The 27,041-nt window shown below is 42.0% G+C and overlaps 1 protein-coding gene and 1 long non-coding RNA gene across 6 annotated transcripts in view; both read left to right on the forward strand.

The window, feature by feature from the left end:
- The first annotated feature begins 1,968 nt into the window (after positions 1-1,968).
- Positions 1,969-16,680, forward strand: LOC110352096 (uncharacterized). Of its 2 annotated transcripts, XR_011809256.1 has the most exons (5): positions 1,969-2,133; positions 4,877-4,977; positions 6,470-6,563; positions 7,160-7,367; positions 9,003-16,680. It is a non-coding gene; the product is annotated as an uncharacterized lncRNA (long non-coding RNA). The 2 variants fall into 2 exon arrangements; XR_005265595.2 differs by lacking the exon at positions 7,160-7,367.
- Positions 16,681-21,110: 4,430 nt separating this feature from the next.
- The window catches only part of KIAA0232 (KIAA0232 ortholog), a 67,701-nt gene continuing 61,770 nt past the window's right edge, over positions 21,111-27,041 (forward strand). For 2 of the 4 annotated variants that reach the window (XM_038178789.2, XM_038178791.2), the window contains exon 1: positions 21,111-21,281. The gene's annotated coding sequence lies outside the window, so the exon portion shown is untranslated. Of the gene's footprint in view, positions 21,282-21,417; positions 21,500-27,041 lie in introns of those variants that run through there. The other 2 variants (XM_038178790.2, XM_072037796.1) reach the window with 2 other exon arrangements.

Here is a 27,041-nt window from a genome sequence, read left to right on the forward strand (position 1 = left end):
TGACACTTTCTTTGGTACCCCACCAGCATCACCTTGAGATTACAGCCTTTCTTCCCAGATTAAAGATGGATTGATGGGCTGTCAGATTAGCCCTCCCCCTGAGCAGATTTGCCTTTCCCTTTTATCTCCCAGCTTTCACTGCCTGCTGCCCTTCTCCACCTGTTTACATGAACTATCAAAGCATACTTCTGGGATGAGCAGAGAACCCCATCCCAGTGCAGCAGGGATGGATTTGCAGAACCTAATCTTGGTTTTGGTCAGCCTTTTGATGAACCAAGAAGACAAAGCCTATTAGTGCATGCAGCAAGTCCAACAGCTCTCCTGGGTGTCTCCTGCAGCCAGGGCTGGAGCCAAGCCAAGCAACCTCGGTGGAGTTTATCAGCTTGGGATCTGCTAGCGACAGGTCCTGGCCCCCACCTCTGCTGCGCGAGGCATTGCAGAACCTCAATGTCACCCAAAGGCACCAGGGACCTGCAGCACAGTTCCCTTCTGCTGCACGCCACCACGACAGGAGCCTCCGAACAAATTACTATGTCTACATATCACCACAATCAAAAATAGTAGCTTCAGTCTGGAAGCTGGTATGAGAATGGTGCTGCACCCAGATTAATGACCGCATGCACTCTTGGCAGGGTCAGTGAGCCGGGGCAGGCTGCTAGGTCAATTCAGTTCCAGAGCTGGCCTGTTTTCTAGTTCCAGAGCAACCTTGTTTGCCTCTCACTGGGGTCTCTTCACGTGTTGCCACACTGCATCTTGAGACCTCACAGCATCTGTGCCACTTCTGAAATGCAACGTAGCCATTTCATTCCCATAAGCCCTGTCAGGCTCAGCAGAGCTGTACAGAAATCAGTTTTAGGTATCTGAGCACTCAAGTGGATCGGGAACCCTGCCTACGCAGCACTTCAATGCCAACTTGAGAGTGGCTGATTGCTATTTATTTCACGCAAAACCTGGCCTGATGCATTATTTGATATATTCATCACAAAAGTAAATCAAATTGCAATATATAACACAGGAGTTAAATGAAAATACTAGTGATCTCCCATTCTAATGTTTTGCAGGAATAAGAGACAAGCAGGATGGATACCTAAACATCTGGAAATCCACTGGAAAATATAAATTCAGTGGCAAGCCTTCAGAATGGCTTGCATTTATTTAAAGAAAAAAAAAAAAAAAAGCCAGGAGAAAACACACCTTACCCATTACCCACTGTACCTGCAACAATCTGAATTACTGTACCATAGCCATACTTCAGTGTTACCCAGTCATCAAGGTTGAAATACCCTGTTATTGCTATAATTCTCCAAGAAGCAATTGTACTACTACAGATATTATGAAAAAAAAGAGGAAATTTTCTGATTAGTATGAATGATGCAGCAGGGCAAAGCTTATATCATTTTATTCAGTATCTTTGAGGAACAGACAGAACCAAATTTCTGAAAAATAGCCTATTTCATCCCTCAGAAAATTGAGCCTGTAATTATATTCTAGATCTTGATACAGACAGTATTTATATCATTGCTATGCACTTGTTCTTTATAGGTATGTTAACATGCCATTTTTCAAGTTTACCTAATTTTTATGTATAGATGATTCATTTTTTAGCAGAAGTAAAGGAACTTTGAAAACTTTAATCTTTTTTCCACACATTTTTTTTTGCAAAAATCCAGGCACAGCTTCCCACAGAGGAGCTCATAACGGAGCATTTGCAGCCTCTATATTTACAGAAGGCCATCTGACATGACACAAAGCAGCCAGAGAAAGCTGAATTCTTCCTCAGGGGAGCAAAGGGGTGAGGAAATACTAAAAACTCAATCCCATGAGGGATAACCTGGCCAGGCTGCACATGCAGCAGCTCCCAGCGGTGCGAGCAGGGCTTGGTAGGGCGCATGGGGGAGGCAGGCAGGTGGGGAGCTGCGATTAGCTGGGGCCTCAGCGGGGACGGACGGGGTTATCAGCGGTGGGATGCCTGCCAGGTCACGTGCAGATATTTCTCTGAAGCAGACGATCGGCAGGAATTTAGCAATAATAAAATGGGATAAAGCGTGTTTGCGTAAACACGGAGAGGAGGCAGGCTCACGCCGTGAAAACAGCTGCAAAAACTGATGGTGTTTTGGGGTCGGCCGCTTTCAGGTTTAACTGTAAAGATATTTAATTCTTCGTAGAGTATTTAAACTGGAAACAGTGTTTGTAAATAGAAATTAAAAGTGGGGAAACAAACAAACAAACAAACAAAAAAAAGGTATTTTCAAGGGCATACAGTGTTTGGGAATTTGCTTTTACAAAATATGGTAAAAACAGGGAATTGGGAAGGGGAAGAAGGAAGTGATCTTTTTTTATCTGCCTGCTTTGTTTTCCCACAGAGTAATCGGTGAGACCAAAAGTTGTACAAATCTCCGGTTTAGGGAAGTACGTGAATATCACAGTGGAAGTTTCAGAATTAAAAGTTGGTCTCTTTCAGCCCCAGCTGCTGCACGGAGAAGCCAGAACAGAAATCTTGGGCTGGTCTGGCAGCTCCAAGATTGTCTCCGTAGCTGCAGAGCCCCGCTCACCTTACACTCATCGTGGGGTGGTTATTTTCCTCTGCAGCTGTAATGCTGCTGCACGGCGATAACTCAGGATGAAAGTGCGTGGGGCTCCTCTGGGTGCTTTCATCTCTGCTCCCATGCTGGGCTGATCTTTCAGACTGAGCCACACCAGCTGCACTGCTGGGGCTCTGGTAGCTATATGGCATGTATTTTATTTTTTTTTATTTTATTTTATTTTAGAAACAAAAGTTTTCTCTCTGTCTGCATTACAATATCTCTCTGTTTCACGCTATGTTGATGCCTTCTTTTTTGCTTATAAAAAGGTTTCCCCTTTTAATGCCTTAATTCCTGTTTGGGTTGTAGGGATTTGCCAAAAGATATTACAAAAAAAAAAAAAAAGTGCGTAGGCACCTAAATGTTCAACATAACTCTGTGTCTATTATGAGATGCCTTCGGCCTCCCTCATGTACCCTTGCAGGGATCAGGGATCAGGAAGCTCGTACTCGCAGATCCCTCGCAGGACTAGGACCACACATCATGAGCTAAGAGCAGCTCTCCCCGCTCAGCCGTCTTTGGCTTTGGCATGTTGCATATGACAAGGCCAGCTGTACTTGTAGGGCTCTGGACGTCTAATCAACTAGAAAGAGCAAGCAGCTATCTCTGGTGTCCTCCCCCGTCCCCCAGCAGAGCACATTTTTCTAGGGTCACTGATACCCTCGCAGCCGGCAGCTGATTTATGACCGGTGCCTTTCGGAGTCACAGCGCTGCACATCATTAATGTGGTAGCAACAGCAGCACGGGCTGAGAACATTTGCAGGGGATCTTTCTGCAAATGCCATCGGACAAAAAGTTGAGTTCCTAATTTCCACCTGTTCAAGTACATTAAGCAATTAGCAGCACTGTCTTGGGAATTAACTTCTGTATACCCTGCTGGAGGGGTCGGTGTCCTCACTTTGCTAGAGGTGCTCACTGCCAAGCTGCTGCAGGGGCTGAACCTGCAGACCCCTGCCATTCGCTGCAAAACGGTCTGCACGTGGCAGCAGGGTCTCTCCTAGTAATGGAAATATTTGCAGATGAGTGTTTTTATGCTCTGGACACGATTTGTTTGATGCAAAGCAATATACCAAGGGGAAAAGCCGGCGTGCAGGGCCATCCCCGTGACCACAGCGCCGTGCCCCGCAGCAGCATGCAGCGGCCGCGTGGGCTTTTTGTGCCCAGGATTAGCGGGGATTGGGAATGATGCAGAAGCAGCGTGCTGAGTCCAGAGGGGGAAATTGCTTTGCAGGGCAATTTCTCTGGGAAGATTCAAAACTGGTGATGATTTCCAAGTAGAAACAAACATGTTAATATCCTATATTCAGAATTAGTTTAATCTCCTGCTTATTTTTTTTACTGCAAGTGGTGCAACTCAGAGTTTGTAGTTCTGATGAGTTGGCTGCTGCATTTCGTGTCACAAAGGTTTGCCTGCAAGTGACACAACTATCAGAAATCTTGTGAGAAGTGAATGCAAATAAGTTTGTTAAACTTTGACAGCAAATGAGAAAAAAAAAAAAAGAGAACTTGTTTTCAGTCAGAGACATCTGTGTCATGCCCTGCTTCCCGTATCAGGAAAGGCAATGAAGCGTTTCTGCTTATGCCAAACTTACTCTTGTAGCCGTGGACATAATTAGTTTCAAATATGCATTATCTTTAAAAATCTTTACCTCCTAACTTCATACTGAACTGTGATGAAAAAAAAAATAAAAAAAAGATTCTCTGGGTCCATGCTCATTTAGATGTTCCTCTATGTTCATTCACACTTATTTTTTTTCTCCCCTAACGTTTGTTGTAGCCTTTTTAAGGATAATGTGCCAAGGAAAGTGAAACTTTTTTTTTTTTTTTTTTTTTTTTTCTGCAAATGCTTTCCCATGTGAAAGCAGCATGCTTCTTTTCCTAATCATCTTTGATCCTCTGTCCCTTCAGTCCACTTCTTCTCCATAGTCTTCATGCATCATAAAAGCCAAGCTCTCTTTTCCATAGGTTTCTAATAATTACCTCTTGTTTCTACAGCCTTGTTCCTATTCCCTTTAAGAAAATCGCCAGCCCCCTACAAACTGCATAATGAATAATAATGAATTATTTTATTGCACACTTAGCTGTAAGCACACTTGTTAATTGTCCAAGTATTGTGAATGAAGATTTACGCTTAACCTTGCTCCAGAAATGTAGGTGCATTAAGAACATTTGTAATATCTGTGGCAGACAGAAATGTCTCCAAGTTTCTCTAACAACGGAGACAATTATGTCTTGATTTGCTTTTCAGCAGTCTCAATAATATGTCTGTGGAATAAAAGTATTTTTTCTCTTAGCTGAAAGACAGAGCTACATAGGTCACTGTGGCAAGCTAATATATTTATGGTCCAAAGGGCTCTCCTCACCCCCAGACTTGAGGCTTACAGAGGAATCCAAGGTATGTAATGATGATGTGAACACGATACGCTTTACTGTAACCTGTGCTGCAGGCAGCTGTTAATGCCAGTCTAACTTCTGCAGTATGCAGCCAAAGGAAAGCTGTCTGCAGCATATGTATAGCTTCAGTCTGCAGCATACTTACTGTGAAGTCAATGGCATGCTGAAGTGGATGCCGCAGAAGCAGAGAGACATTTGTTAAAATTCAAGCCTCAGATGTTAATATATATTTGGGATAATTTCTCTGCCTGTGAAAGAAATTCATTTCCTCCCTGCTAGATTACTACTGCAGTAGCTTCTATGGTGTCATACAAGGATCCAGAGATGCATTGTGCTAAACACTGGGGAAACACAGGGAAAGATCGGCAGGCTCCAAAGAGATAAAAGTCAAAGGTGGCAAAAAGGTCAAAATACATAAAGGAGAAAACAAGAAGTACAGTGGGAAGGGAAAGAGAGAGAAACACTGACCTTAACACAACTGCTGAGTGGGTCAATAACAGAAGGATTTGCATTCAGTCTGTTGGCTCCTCGTCTAATCTCCTATTGTATGCTGCTGCCTCTGACAATCTTGGCCTGGAGAGAGATGCCTTGTTACTTCAGCATTGCCCCAATATAATCTCTTTCTAAATTGTTCTTGCTATGGAGACCCTTAAATTTTCAGCCCCAGTTTATGCAAGGTCTGTGCTGCTTTGTGAACAGGGCAGTCATTGTATTTTTCACCAAGTGTAAATACTTTGGCATGTAGGTCAATAATATCTCACTCGCTGCTTACTTTATGAACATCCAACACTTCCACAGATCACCTAGATCCAAAAATGCACGCAGTAAATTTCTCTGCAACATCTCAGTTAGTGGTTCTGGTCCTGAAGAACCAGGGAAGGCAATGAGTCCTGTTGCTCTTCCTTGGATTCTTGGTCTCTTGAACTACAAAACCAGACACAATTAATTTTTAAGTTTAGTCATTTAACATGGTGAGTAGTGTGGAAGGATTGTTTGGTTTTACTTAAATGAAACACTCATCTAAATACCACCTCATAGGATATTTGCTTTAATGCAGCAATATGTTGTTGACTCATCTGTGCCTTTTTTCTTCTGTAATCTTCAAATACTTTTTTACTGAAGTGCTGCTAGTAAGCAGTTCCCATTTTTAAATTATTAATGTTACTTTATTAACATTAAATGATGTTTATTGGTAGTATATCTCAGCAGTGAAAACACCAAGTACTAACCTCATCATATATACATACAGTTTCTCCCTGTACTCTTATTTATGTGCATACATTAGTGAGAGCAATGGCAACATGTATTGATTGTACTGTGGATTTAGATTTTCATTATTACAGTTTGTAAATAAAGACATAATTAGGTTCATGTAATTTACAGCTGCTGTAGGATAACTCTACCTTCTTCACAACATTTTCTAGAAAATTTCTAGAAAGCTGTGACTGTTTTTAATCACGTTGCCAAAATGTAAAATTGTGTTCATAACCCAGGTGCTGTACACCAAGTACATCTTCAGCGTGGAGGTCTCAGCATGTTTTTGGAGTGCATGGGCATCACCCATGCTTACGGAGAGGTGGAGCTCAGGTATGGGCCCAGCTATCACGTGTGTCTGAATTTCTCACCTACACAGCCAGCCATCAGGTGCCTGACTGAATTTACAGGTGCACACTGAGAGACAGGCTTAGTGGATGACAGAAGGTAAGAAGGAGATGCAAGATTTGCAGCAGATCAATTTGGACAGCACAGACATACCACTTGTCTTCCTGGAGCTCCTTGGAAAGGGTTTGAGATACCTTCAAGGGCACTCCCTCTTACAAGGAGGAAGCTGAGCACCTTTGTGGCTAAATTTTGTGGTAATCTATTACAGTTTAAGCATTAGGGGGAAACATCAAGAGCCAAAATCCTGACATTGATTTTTGGCAGAGGGGAGCACTCAACAAACTACACAGATTTTGTAGTAACAGGCAAAACTGAATCTTCAGATTTAGCACTGTACAGATGTGTTAAAAGGGTATAGCAACAGGAAAAAATGACAGCAAGACAACAGGGCAAAAACAGAGTAGGAACAGGCCACATGTTAAGAGGAGAGGAGTAAAACAGTCAAAAAAAATATTTGTGTCAATTTTCTTTCCATAAAACCCTTATTTTCTACTTATTTTTTTTTTTCCATTTTACCTTAGCATTTGACGTCAGTGAATGGTATCTGTTCATTCTAGCAATCAATCCAACCTCCAGTTTCCAGATCCCACTATTCAACAAGATTTTGGAGCAATGTCATTTATTATTTGCACTTTTATATCTGATTATTTGCACATTCCTATTGACGCATTTGCCTGTGCGATATACCGACTACTATATCCATCACAAAACACCGTGATACACCTTGGAGTAAGTGCAACAGTGGGTTTTGCTTGCCTGAGCTTTTTAAAAATTGAAATGCAATGCACTTCCAAAAGAGGAGCTAACCTGCATGTGGAGAATCATGAGACTAGCTTAGCATCCTGCAAACATGTTTGGAGAGGACAAAATTAAACATTTAAGCATGCTGATTAAGGCATTGATTCTGCAAATACTTACTACCAGGCATAATCCCTTTGAAATCAGGGGGACTATTCATGGTCATAAAAGCTGTGCCTGTGAGTAAACATTTGCCTGGTTGAGCCCTTGAAAGCAATTGCAGACAATACTTTTCTTCTAGATGGACAGTGCTTACTTGCCAGCAGCCCATAGCTCTGAAATTACGTATATTGTAATTGTGGCTGTGTGGTGAGGTGAGGAGCGCCTCGTCACCCTGCGAGAGGCCTACAGGAAATGCCTAGATGGGCTGTTGTAATTAGACACATATCATTATTATTTATTAAAACACAACTAGTTACACTGGTTGTGCATATTCTGTAGGCAGACCTTTTGAAAAAGTGAGCAATCTAGCCGTGGCTGTGCAATATAGGCCTTGTTTACGATAGAAAGTTGTGCTGACCTGACTATATTTCTACAGCTAAAGCTGTACTTCTCCAGTTTAGGTGGCACTGTGTCATTACGTATTCTCCTATGAAGAAAGGTTGAGAGAGCTGGGGCTGTTCACCCTGAGGAAGAGAAGGCTCTGGGGTGACCTTATTGCAGTTTTTCAGTACTTAAAGAGGGCTTATAAAAAAGATGGAGAGCAACTGAGCAACTTTTTGCTCAGACAGACAGTGACAGGACAAGGGGGAATGGTTTTAAATTAAGGGGGGTGATTTAGATTAGAATTTAGGAGGAAATTTTTCACTCAGAGGGTGGTGAGGCACTGTAACATGTTGCCCAGAGAAGCTGCGGATGCCCTGTCCCTGTAGGTATTCAAGGCCAGGCTGGATGGGGTCCTGGGCAACCTGGTCAGTTGGGAGGTATCCTTGCCCATGGCAGGGGGTTGGAGCTGGGTGGTCTTTAATGTCCTTTCCAACCCGAGCTGTTCTATGGTTCTATGATTCCATGACTGTAGCTCATATTTTTCTTAGCAGAAGGAAAAACAGTGACAGTGTAAAACACCTTCATACCAGTATAACCACACATCAATTTAAACAGTACAATTAAATGTGTTGTAAAAGCTTACTCAGCTCAGATAGTTAAATTGCTGCATGACTTATGAAGAGATCAGATTCCCTGTTCCACAAATAAATGATAATAAATGAATCTTACCCCTCACACACAGGAAGGAGGAGGAGAAAAGAGAAGTGAACATGTCCCTTGTTTAAGATAGAGCTTTTCATGTCTGAGCATCTTGTGACTTAACCAGCATTTGCAGCTCAGTGAAATGCAATGTATTCGTCTGGCTGCTGCCTGTGAAAGTGCTTGAATCAGTCTCAACTGATTCTTTGAACAGGCACAAAGAGGGAATCACAAAGACTGCAGGGAGAGAAGCTGCTCATTTAAAGAAAACAGGGAAAGGTCACAGAGGGATAAACGTTCCTGCCAGCACTAATTTTACTACAATGCTCCAGTTTCTCATCTTGAAAATTGAAGGGATTTTTTTTTTCCTTGTTCTTCCAGTCTGAGAAAGCAAGGGAATACACGTCTAAGAAGGAGAAACACACTGCGTGACAGCGGAAGGTGATGCACACTGTCTAGAGAAGGATTTTGTCTGCTTATGGTGACCAGCGAGCACCAGGGTGCCAGCAGACAAGGCCACAGGACTAGGCCGAGAAAGCACGAGTGCTGCCTCCAGCCTGCTCCGAGGCCTCCAGGAAACCACCTTATCTCTCTGCACCTCTTTCTTCCTCCATAAAACGAGACAAGGCCAATTTGTAGAGCACTCCGGGGAGTAACATGACAAACAAGTGTTACATATTAGCTGGGGAATTGCTATTAGCTCCGATACCTTTTTTTTGCTTGTGCAATAGCCACCATTAAAGGAAGAAGTTGCAGCTCTGATTGTTAGGTAATTTCCTAATTTTGGCTCCAAATCAGAATCCAGAATTCTGATGAAGTTCAAAGCTCCAAATTCTTGAATGCAATTTTTAAGTTTGAGGTATTAATTTCTGTAAAAAGTCCCTATTAAAGAAAACACAAATTTTCATACAGATTACCTCAATAAAACAACCTTTTTTTTTTCTTTTTTTTTTTTTTTTCCAATTTACTCTCTCAAATACCCAAATGGACACAACTGCTCTGCTCGGCAGAATTACCTCTTTTTGACGTTTCCCCTCATTATGTATTTATAGAGAGATGGCTGCGAGTAACTCCATTACCAGTTGCGACCAGTAATTCTATTAGGCTGAATCACCGAGTAACCTTGTTTCTGACACTGTAACCAGGTGTGTCCTGTGAAGCAGTGAACTGAATGCATCATGCACTGACTGGCAGCTGGGATGGACATACAGCACAGTTGGAAATGAGAAAACAGTACACAGATGTGGGATCTAACAAACTGAGCCAGGATTTGGAGCCCATTGTTCCTTGCTGTCCTGTAATAATAATTTTAATACAATTAAACTGGGAAAAAAAAAAAAAAAAAAAAAAAAAGTTTTTATTTGAATAATTATCTGGCATGTGGCACATCTTTTATGTAAATTCTCAAATGCAGAAAAAAAAAAATCATATGGGAAAATATTTTCAGGATTGGAATTGTCAAGTGTTCCCATATGTAAGTTCCAGGCAGCCTGTTGTGCCACTGCAAGGTCACATTTTGCCTCAGTTGTACTGCTGTTGTTCTGTAAGGGATCAAATGTAAGCAGCGCTAAAGTGGAATAAAGGAAACGAAAGCTAGTCCTAGATTTTTGCATGATATTTGTGGGCAACTAGCTACACTTGCTTACTTCAAATTGCCTCTATTTCTCTTTTACAATTGCCTCTGTTTTATATATTCTGGCTAAAGTTGCACATATTAGTAATACTTTTCAAATATTTGAAATGTTTATATTCTATTTTTATTGGAATAGCACAGAAAAGAATCTAAAGGATGCATGTGTTTTTGTTTTTGTTTTCAAGTTTTAAAGTGTTTCATAATGGACTGCTCCTTTCCCTGTTTGTATTTCCCATACTCTTGGTATATGTAAGAAATTCTGTTAAATAGCGCCGAATCTTTGAATTGTAATAACACATTATTTTCTATAAAATAGAAACTCACTTAGGTATGGAAAATGTTCATTCTGCAAGTCCAGGTAAATCCTTCCAATATTTAAGGTATAGTCTTGAATACTGATAACCATGCTCCGTTGGCTTTATCGGTATCAATTCTACTAAGCTGTTTGCCAGGATGCATGTCATTAAATACATGAATAGCTTTTGTTTCATTAATTGGCTTTTGGATATCATCCCAGCGTCTTCTGGCCATTCCAAATCATGTTTGCTGTAGAGATAGGTTTGAATTAATTCTCCAAATTCAATGACTTATAAGTTCAGATGCAGGCTCTGATGTACTCCTTTCTCTCTTTTACAGATTTCTTGCCTGTATCCCTTACTCATGTCCTGTGCTATTATCTGAAAACCCTATGCAAATTATGAACTCCTTTTAAACAGCTCTAATTTTGCCCAGATTTACATTAAAACTATATTTTCAACATGTATATATGGATGACAAGAGCAGCCTAAGACTTTAACTGTCTGTGTTCCTCCTTCTCAATTAGTTATAAATTGTTTATTTTTTCCAGCCCGTATTCAAGAAACTGCTTTAACCTGTGATTAAGTCCCAGAGAAATCAAGGACACCTCAGCACATATTTAAGTCTCAGTATACACTTCAGTTTTCAAAAGAGCAGCTTAACAACATGTACTCCTGAAGGAGTATTTATCATTGTAAACGAGCATTTCACTATGACTGGGGCACAGTCTTCACACATCGTAAACCGGTATTTCACTATGACCGGGGCACAGTCTTCAGACAATCCACCAAAGGAGATCTAAGAGATCATGAGATGCTGAAAAATGTATTAAATGACACAGAGACAACTTAAATATTCAACTGCTGTGAGGTCTGACATATTAAATTTAGTAGCTCCACCCTTTTCATACCCTGCAGGTGACTCTCTGCATTATCTTAGTGCTCCACAACCCGCACTCCCTTATCATTCACCTTCAAGAATTCAGTCAATCTCTTGAAACACGCATGGAAATGATGTTCGTGTATACTGAGAAATGCCCAGACATACCATTCGACACTCCTATCTGAAATACCAGCATAATTTCTAGACATGTATGTATACTAACATATTAATGTACATTTATGTATATATGCTTTTATTTTTATGGACTTTGCAACAAACTTTACAACCAGTATTTTCTTCTTCCCAGGGGAGTAAGAGATTTTTTTTTATATTAACCATAGATTCACCTCAGCATAATTTCATCTCTAACATATTGCTGCATTGAAAATGTGGCTGTATCACTGTTTTTCTGTGCTTTCTAGAAGCCCACAACCTAAATGGCAGAATTGTGGAGGTGGGAAACATATATATGCTATAGGCTCAGAAAGAGCTTGTATGGTCCTTCCCTCAGAGCCCTTCCAGGCATTGAGACTTACAGTGTATGTTCTCTTCTGCAAAACTAAATGTAGACCATATTTTTCACTTATCTTCAGAGCAGGTTTTTCAGTGCAAGTTTTTCAACACAATATAAGCATTCTGTTATGATTTCTTGTGGACTCCCTCACATTGTAGCATACACATTGTTTTTTTCATTATATGTTGGAGAAAAGGACTGAAAGCAAAACAACCCTTAGGCAGGAAGAAAACAGCATTTATAGCAGTATGTGGTAAAACTTTCCCAACGAGATAACTTAAATTATGAAGCTTACTTCTTTTGTTGGCATTATGTTCATCTCTTCCTGAGACATTTAGCCACTGCAAACAGTAACTGATACTGTCTGCAAATATGATACACTACCGTGGGTGTTGTGCAAGCCAAATACAGCCCACAGGACAATTCCTCTCGTACCATCATTACCATCTTGTACAAGCTTGGAGTGGAGATGAAAGGAAATGACTAATTCAGAAGGTGCATGAATCTTAGCAGAAGTTGCTGCTTCCACATGAAGGAGTGGTTTGCCATCACTTGGCAAGCAGAGACTGGTGTATGTATTTGTCCTCCAGCATTAAAAAAGTGGAGAATGCAGGTGCATGAACCTCCGATGAACCCTCCCAGCTCCTTCTGAGGACAGGTTGCTGCTGCAATAGTATTAGCACAAGAGCTTGTCTGTAGAGAGCTCTGCTTCTGTTGTGAGTGCAGAAACATGTTGGTACAGCCCTCTCTATTCAGCCCTGAGGAACTGAGAGCCTGGTGAGACCGTCGGAGACACAGAGCCTCTACTTAGTGGAGCAGTCCCATACTGCCCACTGTGCCTATGATGAAGCACACTTGGCAGGTGATGAATCACGGTAACCTCCCTAGCTGCCGTAATGTTTCCATTGCAGTTGTATCTACATCTCTATTTATTGTGATGTTTTATCTTGCAGATTTTAAATATGATGTATTAAAACACAGTGCAGTGTAATCCAAATGCAATGAGGCAAGTAACTGTAAAAGCCAAAATTAGGATACAGAGAACAATGTATTTCAAATTAAGTGGGAACAAGATTACTTGTTAGCTGAAAATAATGAGCACCTTCAGTGCCTTATGTGCATGCAAATGATAGGTGTGCCAAAGGAATATAATATCAGCTGACATTACAAAACCTACCACCACAGAAAATAAGAGAAGTGCATTGGAGAACATAATCATTACAGAATTAAAAAGAAATTCCTCCAAAATCAAAATGACAAGCAAAGAAGTACACTGATTTAACCTGCCACTGCATGAACTGAAAACCTGGCTACCCTCTATGACATGTGTGTCAAGTGAACACCTGAAATGGGATGGTGAGCCAGAAAAAAGTGTGCAGATAAAATGTTCTCTGCATCTATGGGTAAAAATATAAATAAATAAAATAAATGTAACAAATCATGGAGGTTTGTTATCATCTCATGTAACAAGAGCAAGCAGAACAGTTGACAAAAAATCATGCACTCAAAATTTGAGAACAATCTAAGCACTGATCTTGACTTTGGATGAGACTGCTAACGCCAGTGAAATCGGGTAGTTGTTACATTTCAGCTTAGCTATTGCTAATTTAATTAGCTATATATATTAGGTTTTCTTTGTAAAACAAATGGGACAGTTCTTTCTGTCACTAGCTCATATAAGTTTTCAAAACTCCCTTGTCACAAGTAATGACAAGCAGTGACTGTCCAGAAAAGTCAGTTAATGAGTATGCTGAAAAGAAATCAGAGCTGAATGTCTTATTTTCACTGCACAGGACATTATTCGTGCTAAATCTAAGAAAAAAGGAACATGAAGCCTACTATACTATATACAGTTAACCTCATTCACAGAAGAAATAGTGCATGTAGGCACAGCAAATCTATCAAATATCTTAAAAGATGTGAATCCGAACTATAGGAATTTACCCCCTTACTCAAACAGTTGAGTAATGGTGTCGCCTTCCACACTTTTCCAAATGTGCACGTCTTTAAAAAGAGAGGGCAAATAACATGTTTCAGTTATAAAATCCTATCTCTGCTCAGTGGTCTTCCTAATAGCTCTTTCCTACTAGCTCTGGTCTGCATGGTGCCTAAATCCAAGAGAGCTAGTCAGGTCACCTATTACCCAAGGAAGAGCTTGAAACTTACTAGAATTTCCACATTGGACTAGAAAATCTACAGCGACTCTCACACTTAGATACTTACATGTATCCCAAAATGAACTCTTAAAGTTGTAATTGGGAAAGAAGTGTCTAAACTCATCCCCGGAGAGCCCATTCCCATGAATATCACTGAATTTAGCTCAAAATCCATTTAGTGCTCCCACTTGACATTAGTAGTCTTATCCTGCCTGTGGAGAGAGCTCTTCCAGAAGACTGCTCTAACCAGCAGCTGCGAGAACAGCTTAGGATGAAGTCCACATCTGCCCTCCTGGTAACTCACAGTAACTTCTGAGATAGGGATAATATTTACATTTTCCATTATGGAGTTGAATAAACTGCATATATATAACTGGCAATAGAGTTTGCTTTCCAAAATGTCTCATTTCAAAGGAGTATTTTCAGCAGCATGAGATAGGGAGTTTGGGTCTGTTTTGATATTCTTTGACATTCTACTTACTCCTAAAAACTTCTTAGTGGCCAAAGACACTTCTGGCAAGGCCAAATCTGCTGACTCTTCAGATGATTTCAGTGCCATTTTCCGTTGATGAGCTCCAAGTTGATCTTCACTTTAGTATAGGAGACTCCTGAATCAGCTGGTGTTCCAATGCACTTGGGGCAGAGATGCCAGTGCCTCATACAGGTGCACTGAATTCCTTTTTACAAGGGCCTACAGTTTTTCATTGAGTGTGAAAGAAATCTTTTCATAGTATTTTTGGCACTGCGGTGTTTCATGACCAGATACAGAAATAACTTTTATGCACAACAGTGATGCATGGGCTTTTCAGCTTGTTTCTTAAGGAAGGATTTCATTTCCTCCCTGAAAAAAACATTGCGGTGAAATGCCATTCACTGTGCAGAAGTACATGCCTCTGTGAAAGTATGCTCCCAGGAAGAAAAATCTCAAAAATCAAAGTATTGCAACAAGCCAAACAATACTCTTGACTGCCAATTCATATTCACCCCTCTGAATATTGACATTGACATTTAGGGAGAAAATACTTGTTGTAAGAAAGAAGCCGTTCTCTTACTTAATGATACTGTGTTCACTATACCTCTTTGATAAATAAAACCTAAGCAATCACTCTTGTAGGAGTATATTCCTATCTGTGATTTGTAGTTCTGGCCCAAATCAGGCATCTAATATTCTCCTCTGGTACACCTCCACTGTGTTAGCTTAGACTATAGTGCCTCCTCCTTGTGCTACCTGATCAGTCAGCCTCAAAGGAAAAATTAAAAATAAAATGTTCCTATGTTAGGTGAAAAGACTGCCATCTTCCCTATGCCTGGGGAGGCTGGCTGGGTCTAGACATTTAACCATTCCTTTATTTCACAACCTCTTCAACTGCCAAAATGTGTGTTGTTGTTTTTTTTTCACATCAAGACAGAATTTTCAATCAGCCAGTTAAAGCTATGCCTGTTTTTTCTCCCTCGAGAGTGGATATTAAAATAGTATCACACTCAAAAGACACACCAATTTCAACATCAAATCCAGAAAACAGCAGTTTTCGTCTCAACAGAGAGAACTTTCTTGGGAGAAAACACTTTTATAATGTAAATACCAAATCCAAAATAGCCTCGGAAAGTCAGATAGTTTTGCTCCTTTTAACAAGTACCATCAACTAAACCTTCAAATGAGCCTCTAAATATAATTCAGTTAGAATTACAAAACAAATTATCACAAAAGAAATTTTAGAGGGGTATCAATATAGTTGAAAAGTATCAAAACATGTTACTTCTTGACAGAAAAACATCCTTTCCTTCTCTCCTGCTGCTCAGTTCTTTCTGTTTCAGCCTGACAGCCCTGCAGTCAATCACATGAGCTAGAAAACTCCCCTTGGTGTAGTTACAGTATTGGAAATTCAGGTATTACATCTCAGCATGTATTTTGAAATGTTTTTTTCCAAGATTAAAATAGTAAATGATTTTTGGTTGGGATTCACTACCACTTTTTAAAACACTGCTTTTGTCAAAGTTGACTTTTTTTTTCCCTGTTCTATATGAAATCTTTGTAATGGTTGCTGGCATCGATCAGCCACTCTTAATGCTTCTCCAACATATGTGAAATTAGTTATTTTAATGGCAGCACTTTTCAGATTATCAGTCAAATCTATGACCATTCTCCCTCCTGCTTCTGCACCGATAAAACAGTTAGCTCAAACAAAGAAATACACAGAGTAAGAGTAAGTTTATTACAGCCTATAAATCATGCATACAGATTCACTTACCTGCCACAGATTTCAAAATATGGATTTCATTTTTACAAGTATCTGAAAACAAGCAGTATTTTTGTTTTGCAGTTTTTTACCATAGAATAAGAAAGCTTTTTTTGATCAGCTGAAACATAATGTCAAAGTACCACAAGAATAAGCCTTTAACAGACAAAGGATCTTTGCTTTTACCAGGGTATGTGACAGAATACCATTTAAGAAAATACCAGTGTTTTGGATAAAAATAATATCTTCAGTGCTTTAAGAACTTGATATATTTTCATGTGTTTATTTCACTTTTCATTTTATGTAAATCATTAATAAAGACTGAATAACTCTCTTAGTATAGTCTTCTTTTTAAAGTCTACGTTCGAAAATGTATGGCCAGATCGGCAACTAGTATCATGCAACCAACTCTGTTCTCAGCATTTTCTCTGGCTGAAAATATGGCCAATATCTGAAAAAAAATGCTGGGTGGAATTACTGTGGAACAATAATTATATTTCTGACGAGTAAAGCAAGGATTGGATGCTGATGCTGCAGGCTACTCAAGGATGGTTAATTGTATTCATGAACTATTTGTAAGACAGCAAGCTGCCAAAACCTCAGACATTTCCAACATGGTAATTCTGGAATGCTGTAGTAAATAGGAAAAAACAGATGTCATAATGTGTTTCATCTAGTTTAAAACTTAACATGTAATTAACTTAATGGCTTGACAATAGCTGATGTAGCAACAAATATAATGCAATTGAATTAGTACCTCATTACGACTTCAAGTTTTTCTACATATGCATTACAGAAAAAAGATCAGATTTTGAGACATTGGTTTATTTTATAGTGAATGTCCTTGAATTGCAATCACATGTAATACTTGCTTTGTATTTCACCACTCGTGGAAATTGTTTCACTTTTATAACACTGTACTTTCTGTACCATGTTCATTACCTCACTAGCAAAAGCTGATCCTTGCTTTAATTGTTTCAAATACTTATACCTAGGCCCTTGGACTTTTACACTCATTATGTGGTATAAAGGTTTCATTTTCTTTATCTTTTGTACTGCTTGGCTGTTTGTCCAAAGTGTAGGCGATTATCACAGTGCTTTCACATCTGTTCTTATGGTAGACTTCAGGTGGTCTGTTTTAGACACAAAGCAGCATGTTGTGACAGAGGCCTGTGCATGTATTATTTTGGACTTCCCAAAGGCTTCTCAAGGTATTATTAGGGTTTCCCACCTGCTAGTGCTGCAGGATGAAAAATGGCAAGAGTACACCAAAGCAGGATGTTTAAAAAAAAAATAAAGAAAGAGAAATACCAACACCAAACCCAGACTTTCTTTTTCATTACAGAACCCAACCTAATTGCCTACCCTGCAATTCCTGAGGCAGTTTCCTACGCGCAGTTTTTGTTCAGAAAAAGTAAAAGTACATTTTGAGGTCAGAGCAATGTAGTCGAATTAAATAGGAAAAAAATATCAACTTTGAATTATGAAACTGATTTTTCAAGTGACTCACCTGAAACCTGTTACAGCAAAGTCTAGAAGGAAAAAGGCCTAACTGGCCTAACGCAGATCCTACTGAAATTTAGCACTACTTTCCATTCATGTGTATGAGCTCCTTAATGCTAGCAAGAAAGCGAGCTTGGTTCCAGTGGCCCTCTGCTGCTGTGGGTATCTACAGCTTGCTTTTCCACCGTGCAGTGAAAGAGGGATCAGTAAAAAAGAATCTGAAACCTGATCTAGTGCCGAGGAATGCCTTTTGAATGTGTCATTTGTACCTAGTAATTACTTCTGGGAGGTGTGAACGTTTTGCATGAGTCTTCACTCAAAACCTGAAACTGACCGTGAAGAGTAGTAAAAAAGTTATGCAAGCCTTCATGCAATTAAGCAAAGTAATTTCAAAAAGATAATTATATACTTCTTAAGCTGTGTATCATGATATCCAATAAAACGCCTCGCGTATCTGTTGGCCAATCCTTGGACCTTACATTAAGGTCCGTCCATTTTCTGGATTTTAAAGTTATCTACACATTTCTGTATATATTTGGATTTAGATCTTGCAAACTTGGGTGATCTTTTTTGTTCTTGGACTACATTTATTTCCTTATGGATGTTGCTCTGTCTCCATTTCTAAAATGCTGAATGGGCAGACTGTTTCTATCAAGCATTTTATACAAACAGTTTATGAAGTGTGAACAATAGGGTACTGATTGGTTTTCATGAATTTCAAAGTTAACAGATACAGAACCCCGGCTCAGGGAAAATCGGCTTTTTATTGCACCTAGCAGGAAATTTTAGAGAATATTATAAACTGACCAATTTCAAGGAAGTAAGATCTATGTCTGATGGTAAAACGCTTACAAGCCACGATTATTGTAATGCTGAATTGCTGTGAACTCCTCCTTTAGTACACTCCTGAACATGAAAAAAATACTTCATGGTGAACCTTATATACATTTAAAAATATATATAAAATTCATTGGAGACCCTTTCCAGCAGGGGTCAGAATGAAAAAGGGAAACAGTGGCACTTGCTGAGGCTGACGACTAAAGGCAAAAAACTGTCAGTCATTCAGCCTGTTCAGCATTCTTTTCAACACAAATCATTTTGTCTTGATTTTCCAAACACATGTTGTTACCTACAGTACACACCCAACTAGTTAGTGTAGATTGTCACAGAGGGGCAACACAAAACATTCCCTTAGAGAACTTCCACCTTTGATAGCAGTTCTGAACGGAAAGGCCACCGACTGGAGTTAGCATACTCTATCCTTACAGCTTTTCAGAGAAAAAGTTCATTAGCTGCTTCACATGCCAAGGGACCAGCTGTCCTTGGAGCAGGTCTGAATGACCAGGAGGACAAGTGGGAAATAAGCTCACAGCAGTGCCAGCATGGCATATGGTCATGTACCAGCTGTTTCTGAAATGCTTGCCAAAGGGAGACCAGAATCTGGTTGGCTGTTAGGAAAATAAAAACCCACAAAACCCAATAAGCAAGCAAACAAACAAACAAACAAAATCCACTATCAGTATTCCTTAGATCTGACCACAAAGCCAGGACTTGATTTGAAATGTCACACAGCAATTGCGTGAATATTCAGAATAACCTGTCATGTGTTTGCATGCGCTGACTTCCCCCATTAGGAGGACCCTGATATTTGGAGCATCTGGCCCTTCCACAGAGTTTTTGGCAGAAGAAAACTACAGAAAGGGTTAAATAAGGGAAGTGGATTTGTACTGGTGATATACATTACTAATACACTGACAATACGTCCAGGAGACCACGTGGAGATTGATTTAAACTGGAGCCAATTTTTACTATAGACAAATCCCAGGTGTCCCACATTTTACTATTTTATTTCTACCTTCAAAAAGGGAATTCAGATTCTCAGCTCACAAACAAAAGCTTTGATTTGGATTGGCGCGAGTCGTATTACATTGTTGGTGAAATGCTTCTGATAAACCAGTGGAGTGACTCAGCAGAAAACACCCAGCAGGATTTTTCCCCCAAGCTTTTCCATTTTCAGTTTCAGATTTTCTTAACAAGAAAATAACTTAAACAGTAACTAAATAGCTCAGAGAATGACTCTGCCCTTCTAGCACGGAGTTTAAAGTACTGCTTTCTCTTTTGAGCTTTCCCCAAATACCCGTGCAAGGTTCGGAGGGAACTGCGCCGATCAGCTCCACGTTCATATGACATCAATTACTGCTTCGGCAGCCCTTAGGAGAACGTCAGTAGCTGATGTAGCCACATAATCCTGCCTATTTAACTTTAAAAAACTTAGGCTAGCCAAATTTACAACTAAATTAGGTGCTTGGTAAGGGACGTTTATAAAAAGATGAAGCCTAGCTAAAAAAAAAAAAAGGAAAACTACTAAGAGTAATGCTGCTCTTGTGTCACGAACAGAGGCTGGGAGGCAGTGGCTACTACCTTGGCTTGCATGCATGGTTTATGAGACATGGTTTTATGTACAGGCTTAACCCATTGAAAGGCCTGCATCCGGGGCGCGGGCACCGATCTTCCCAAGTGAGCTTGGCTCCAGCGGCTGAAGGAAGGCTCTGCTCGCACAAAAGGCGCGGTGTTGGCCAGTTTCGGTGACATACCTCGCTGGGGATCTCTGAGAACCACACGTTCAGCCGCGAATAAAAGGAAGGCAAGCCCCGGGATTATGCACGGACAGAGGCCTGACTCTGACATCTTACGTAATGTTGACTTTCCTCTGACCTGGACGTGCTCATACACCCCAGAAACGCACAGACCTACCGCACACCCAAAAAGGGCGTTAGTATTTTCTCAACTAACCCGCGTTAATTAGCACTCGGGTGCGCCTTTTGTCGTATTTTCGGTCCTACGGTGGCCCACTTCTGCCACCGCACCATACTAAAACCCTCCTCACCCCCCGGCGGCGCCTACAGCCCCGACCCGGGCGGCATTTTATCGCGGGGAACCAAAGTTTCACGGCTCCCTCACGAAACCCAGCCCACAGCAGCACCCTCCCTCCCCGGGCGGGCTTCCCTTCAGCCCCACCCTCCCCCGCCAACCCCTCCCAGCAAGCCGTGTCACGACAAACTATCGCAATCCCCCGATTCCCTCCGTGCCCCCACACGGCGCACCCCCTCTCCCTGTCCCCTCCATCCCTCCTCTACACCAGCCCGCCGGCGGCGGGATCCGCGCCTCCCCGCGGGCGGAAGGATACAGGGAGGAGCCCGCGGCGCGGTCCGCCGGGGCGCTGCGGCTTGTTGCCTAGCGACGGAGCGGCCGCCCCCCCCCCTCCTCCCCGCCCGTACCGCCTCACGGGGCAGGGCCCGGCCCCGGCCCGCCCGCCTCGCTCGGGGACGGCAGCAGCGGGACGGAGCCCGCCGCCGCCTCCTCCTCCTCCCTCTCCTCCTCCTCCTTCTTCTCCGCCTGCCACAGGCCCCGGGGCCCCGCTCTGCGCCGCCACGGCAGGTAACGAGCCGCTGAGGAGGGCAGGAGGGAGCGCCGGGGCCCCGGTGTGGGGTGGGGGGGGGAGGGAGGAGGAGGAGCTGTGGGGCCGGGGAGGGGAACGGGGGGGGGGAAAGAGGGGGGAAAGGGGAGCAAAAAAGGGGCCGGGGAGCGGCGGCGAGGCGGGGCTGGGGGTGCCCCGGTGCGAGCGGAGCCCTGGGGGCGGCCGGCGGCAGGGGCAGGTGAGCGTGGGCCGGGAGCGGGAGGAGGAGGAGGATGAGGAGGATGAGGAGAGGCAGAGGAAGGCGGCTCCGGAGCCCGCCGGGGGGACACGGGGGTGGCCGGGTTTGGGGGGGGGGAGCCCCGCGGCCGTGCCCTGCCTGGGGGCCGCTCCCCGCCGGGTGACCGCTCCCCCCCCCCCTCACCCGGTCCCTTTCCCACCCCCCCCAGCATTGTCCTTTAGGGGCCTACGGAAGGCAAAAGGCGGCCAGAAAGGCTCGGGCTGCCTCCGGAGGAGGAGGAGGAGGAGGAGGAGCCGCGCTGACGGGCGACTGATGGCAGCCGCATCCTATGGCCGCGCCGAGCTGCGCAGCCGGGGCGGGCCCGGCGGGGCCGCAGCCGCTCAGCGGCAGCGGGCGGGGCGGGGGGGGCCAAGGTTTGGCGAAGGTTACAGCTCCTCGCAGGGCTGCCACGGCCCCGAGACCCCTGCCCGCAGCCCCCCGGCCGCCTCCTCCTCCCGGGGATGGCTGTTAAAGGGGTGGCGGACGGCCCGGGCGTCCTCGGAAAGTTTGGGAGAAGTGGGAGCCCGCCGCCGCTCTGCCTTTGTGTTAATTGCGCGCTGCAGTACCCGGGGCTCAGCTGAAGGGTGACAGCGGTACGGGTTGCTTGTCCTTTTAGGAGAAGACATTGCCGTGGTTCCAGTGTTTTCTGTCCGGGCGTAATTTCGGGTGTAGCTAGGAGGTCCAGGACCTGAGGACACTGTGTCACGGGCGGTTGATTTTTTTCCCCGTGTAAACCTTCCAAACGTTTTGCTTTCTGCCCTCCCGTCGCACACCGTCTATTACTTCTCTGTCCCTGCGATGAAGTGGAGATTGCCGATCAAATTTGGTGTCTTGGCTGTCAAAAGTGAGCTCGCGATGATTCAGTAGATAATTGTGTAAAACAAACTACTCCACTGCAGTGCTTAACACCCAAGTATTGCAGGCTGCTCGCAATCCGTGGCAGTCTGAAACGGCCTTCTTAAAAAAATTATTGTTTGGGACCAAAATATTCCCTATAAAAGTAAATGACATGTAACTTGATTGTTACTTGACATGTAACTCTACAGATTTTATTTTGTACTAATCCTCCATCTGCTGTTTCTTGTCAGTATGGATATGCTAAAATGGTAGCGTGCAACCCCTCCCTTCCAATCAATACAGCACATTGTGTGTGTATCAGAACCCTCAGTCCCCAGCACCGAGACGTAAGAGGGCACGTAGGTAACAGATAAGATGAGTAGCACGCTGGCTGTTTGTAATGCTCTCCATGTTCAAAGGCTAAGGATTTTAGGGGACATCCTGATTTGTACGCTCCATTGAAAGCATCTGCAGTTTACGTCCCCACCATGTTCTTCCTAGCAGGTATTCCCGCACACTCCTGGAACTTTATCTCAGATCATTTGTTTTGTGCTCCATTGGCAGCAGTGATCATTTCAGACCACAGATTCTGCACGTTTGCCTTAGGTACCTGACCCTGTAGCCCTTCTGCTTATCAGCAGGTGAATCAGAAGGAGGGGAAGGGGCAAACAGATTTATATGTGACCCAAGAGGAAAAATAGGAGGCCTTGAACATCTGCTACCTTAATTTGCTGATTTCACAGCCTGCACTCCCCATTGCTTTCCTTCTTGTTGCTATTCATTATTCTTCCAAGTAAGAGAAATTCCATAGGGGTAAAATGATGTCAGCATTTTGCTTTGCTAGCTTGCTGGGCATTCTAGCAGGAACAGGGACAGAGGAAGATCTAGATACTGCTCATAACTTAGCCCCAACTCCATTTGTCCTTCTTGAGCATCTCGTTCCTAGGTGAATAGGGGCAACGAAAGAAGCCAAGAGGTTGGTTTTATAATTAGCACGAGTGAATTTTCTGTGGAATTTTCCTAGTTTTTAGGAACAGTGCTGTAGAGTCAGAATGAACTTCTTCTATCTATTTAGCTAATTCCCAGCAAAATCATCTGTTGGTTTAGACTCTGCTTAAAGAAGCATACGAAATGCATAATGGTGGATGTTTGAAAGTGGTACGTGCTAAATATTTCCTTAAAATCCATTTAAATGTTAATATATTCAAAGAATATATGTATAGATGTATTTAAATCCAGGGGTATCTGTGGATTGTGAGAGAAAAAGACCCTTATTTCCTCCTCTCCTTTTCTCTCCCTTAAGACATGCATTGATAGTGTATGTTTCATACATGTCCGATGGAATGATTGTGTGGAGCCCCTAAAATTGGCTAATGGTAATGACAACTAATGGCTAGTAACTGCAGGTAATAACTTCCTACCGTAAGAGATGAGTAACAACGTCTGGTGAAGCAGAATGTGATGAGGGCAGCAAGACTTGGAATTCCTGTAGGCTAAGAGAAGTAGCAGGGACTGTTCTAGTTATCTGTGCTGCTCGTGGAGCCTGGAATGCAGATCTTCTTCTGGAAGCTCTTTAACGTGCCCTGTTTCTTGGGGTACTTTGTATTGGGGGATAGAGGTTGGAGTCCTTCGCTTCAGTCCAAGACCAATGACAGGCTGCACAGGTCATTTGGAAATGTGATTACTGAAATGAGTTGTCTTCTGTTTGCCTTGCTCTGTGTGTTTTTTTTCCCAAGAAATTTTCTCAGTAAAGTTAATTTCGTGATGCAAAATAAAAATGTTCAAATGAATATTTGAATGCTCGGTTGCATTTGAGTACATAGATAAAACGAAAATTGGCTGTTATGAGGGAAAAGCATGTTTTCTTTTTAATTTGGAAACCATTTACCAGATTTTTCTAGGCAGAAATATCAGCTAACTGCAGGACTTCTCAAATGCTTTAGTAGAAAGAGATCTATACCAGCCAGTTACAACATTTTTACTGTAAGGGATCTTGGACTTTCCCCAGCAGCTGCTTGGGTGCATTTATAATGGTTGTTGAGGGATCCAATGTGCATTTTATCGGCCATGACGGTTTTTTGTTCTTTGAACATTCAGTAAAAAAGATTCTCCTTTCACAAGCTTCTTACTAAAAGTTCTTTCTCTAGCTATATTGGAAGCTACTGAGAATTTTGAATTTTTAATGTGCTATTTCCTTTTTAATTTCACATGCAAGTATCTGGATTTACCCCCATCAAACTATTCCTTGGTTATTTAGATTCTGCTTATAACCTAGTATCTGTATGTCCACTTGGGCACCTGTCCTTCCAAGAGCTTTATTTCCAAGGAAGCAGCGTGGACGCTCAATTATAGATTTAATTTCATTTTTAACTTTTTTTTTTGTTGAGTGTAAATTAATTTAAATTCATTTTACTGTTATTATATACAGTAGATTTAATTATATCCTGCTGAGTTTATGCATAGTCTGTACGCAGGCTTGCTGTAAAAATTTTCATTTTTAATGTAATTTGGGAATGTGTAAATTTCTCATTTCAGTGATTTAGTGCATCAAGGAGGAAGTTTCAAACATACAGTCAACGCGAGCCTTACTCATGGCTGTAACTTTCTAGGTCTTATTCGAGAAGCGATTGCAGGTGAAAACTTATTCTCTGTGCCAAAGGAGAAAAAAAACCAACACATTTAGAAATAAAATTAAATTGTAGTAGGAATAAAATCTGAAGATTGTTTTTTGTACTTTCTGTAACTTAAAGAAAAATCTTCCCCATGCTGTTATTAAGTTAATATAAGAGTACTGAGGGAACAAGGCGTGCTCGGTGGGCTGGGCTGGATGAGACCGGCATTTTCCTATCAGCTGTGTGGCGGAGTGAATCGAAGCACGTTGCTGCATCTTAACGTGCCCGTGGTTGAGATGCTGGATGGAAAGGAGGAGCTGTTCAGCCATTCATATGTTATTAAATCGGGTGTGGGTTGGGTTTTCGCTGCTGTTTTGGAGGCTCGGTTAAATGAGCTAGCCGGGTTGTAGGAGAGCTGTGTAGTCGTGCTGCAGGAGGGGCTTTGCGTCCTGTTAAAGAAAGTGCAGAGATAAGAGAGTAAGAGATTAGGGGCTAGCTGAAGGCCGGAGAAAATAAAGCCGTTTTCATAAGATTGTGTAGTTTTCCCATCAGAACAGCGGGGCTGAGTTGCAAGGTATGCTCTGCAAGGTTATCCCAGGTAATGTTAGCTTAGTCAAGATTTGGATTGAGATAATCTTTAACAGTAAAGTGGCAAAACACTCTCAAACATACACAGAGTGATTAAAGAAATTATTTCGGTCATTTAGGATGTGTCATATATGCTTTTTAAGAAAATCCGGTGTTTTATTAGCCTAAAGGAAAAAGGCTGCTCGAAGCATCGCTAATGAAGAAATCAGAAATGCATATTGCTGCCACTGAATGAGTAATTAATTCTCACTAAATCCTTGTGACACTGTAATCTGTTATTACAAACTTGAAACAAATTTGAAGACTGTGGCTGACTAGGAGTGCAACCTTAAAACAGGACAGGGAATTTGGGGTGTTGGAGCGTCCTGAAAGGAACAAAGCTGGCTTCCAGCGGTTTGTCGGAGCGGTGACTTTCCTTAGGAAGTTGAAGGAATAGCTTCTGCTTTTTCGTGGTGGTTTAATTCAGCTGGCTGAAGGTTTTGAGCTAATGATTGCTACTAATTAGCTAAAGGTTGCTGTTGAGTGACTTTCATTCTGGTGCTGTCTTCTGGGGTAGAAGTTCACTCTGCTGCTTCTATGGCTGCTGTGCTCAGCGGGGGCACAGAACAACCCAGGGGGCTTCTTGCCTTAAGTCTCCTATTGAAGTCTTTGGAACTGCTTTACTGGAGGTCACGTTGAGTTGTGTGGGGTGACACGAGTTATAAAATGATTCTGGAGGTCCAGCTGTTAGTTTAATTTTCACATTTATGTAGATGTGTTTTTTTTTTCACCAGTGACTCTGAACAGGATATCTTATCGGCTTGAGAAAAACCTCAGAGTTCCAGTTTTTAGTAACTTTGAACTTGAGTTGTGAAAGAAATACCTTGGTTAACAGCACAGTAACTTCCTTGAAGAGAAGTAATATAATGCTGAGCCCGTGTTTTTGTAAGAGATTTTCTGCGGTGATGGTTAAATATTCTGTGTTTCAGTAAAAATACATTTTCCAGCTGTCCTTTGAAGTAGCAAATGCTTAGTTTTGTTTTAAAAGCAATGCTAACCTGTCCTACCTGCTTAGTCTGTAAACTTTTTTTGAATAATCAGTAATATTTTTAAGGAATGTATCTAATCATATAGGTGAGATAGAATATGGCAACAAATGGCAGCACCGTTTTTAAGGAAGAATTTTTTTTTCCCCAAGGGTGTGACAGTATAAACTGAATAAAATACATGTTAACATGCAGTTGAATGCCAAAATATATATTCATTCTTTCCTTAATTGTTACTCTGAAAATTGTTGAGTCTCCTGCTTCTATATTCCATTTGATAAATATATGGCATTTTATTTACTAATACTTAAGATTAAAAATCAGAGGTGATAAGGGTGCAGGGGAAAAGCCAGTGCGACAATTTCCTTTGTAGCTCTGCTGTATTTTCTTCACTGCAAAGTCAATATCTTCTCTGCTGGTTAATTCATAGAGCTCGGAAAT

This window comes from Anas platyrhynchos, chromosome 4 (genome assembly GCF_047663525.1).
Source record: "Anas platyrhynchos isolate ZD024472 breed Pekin duck chromosome 4, IASCAAS_PekinDuck_T2T, whole genome shotgun sequence".
Taxonomy (NCBI): Eukaryota; Metazoa; Chordata; class Aves; order Anseriformes; family Anatidae; genus Anas; species Anas platyrhynchos.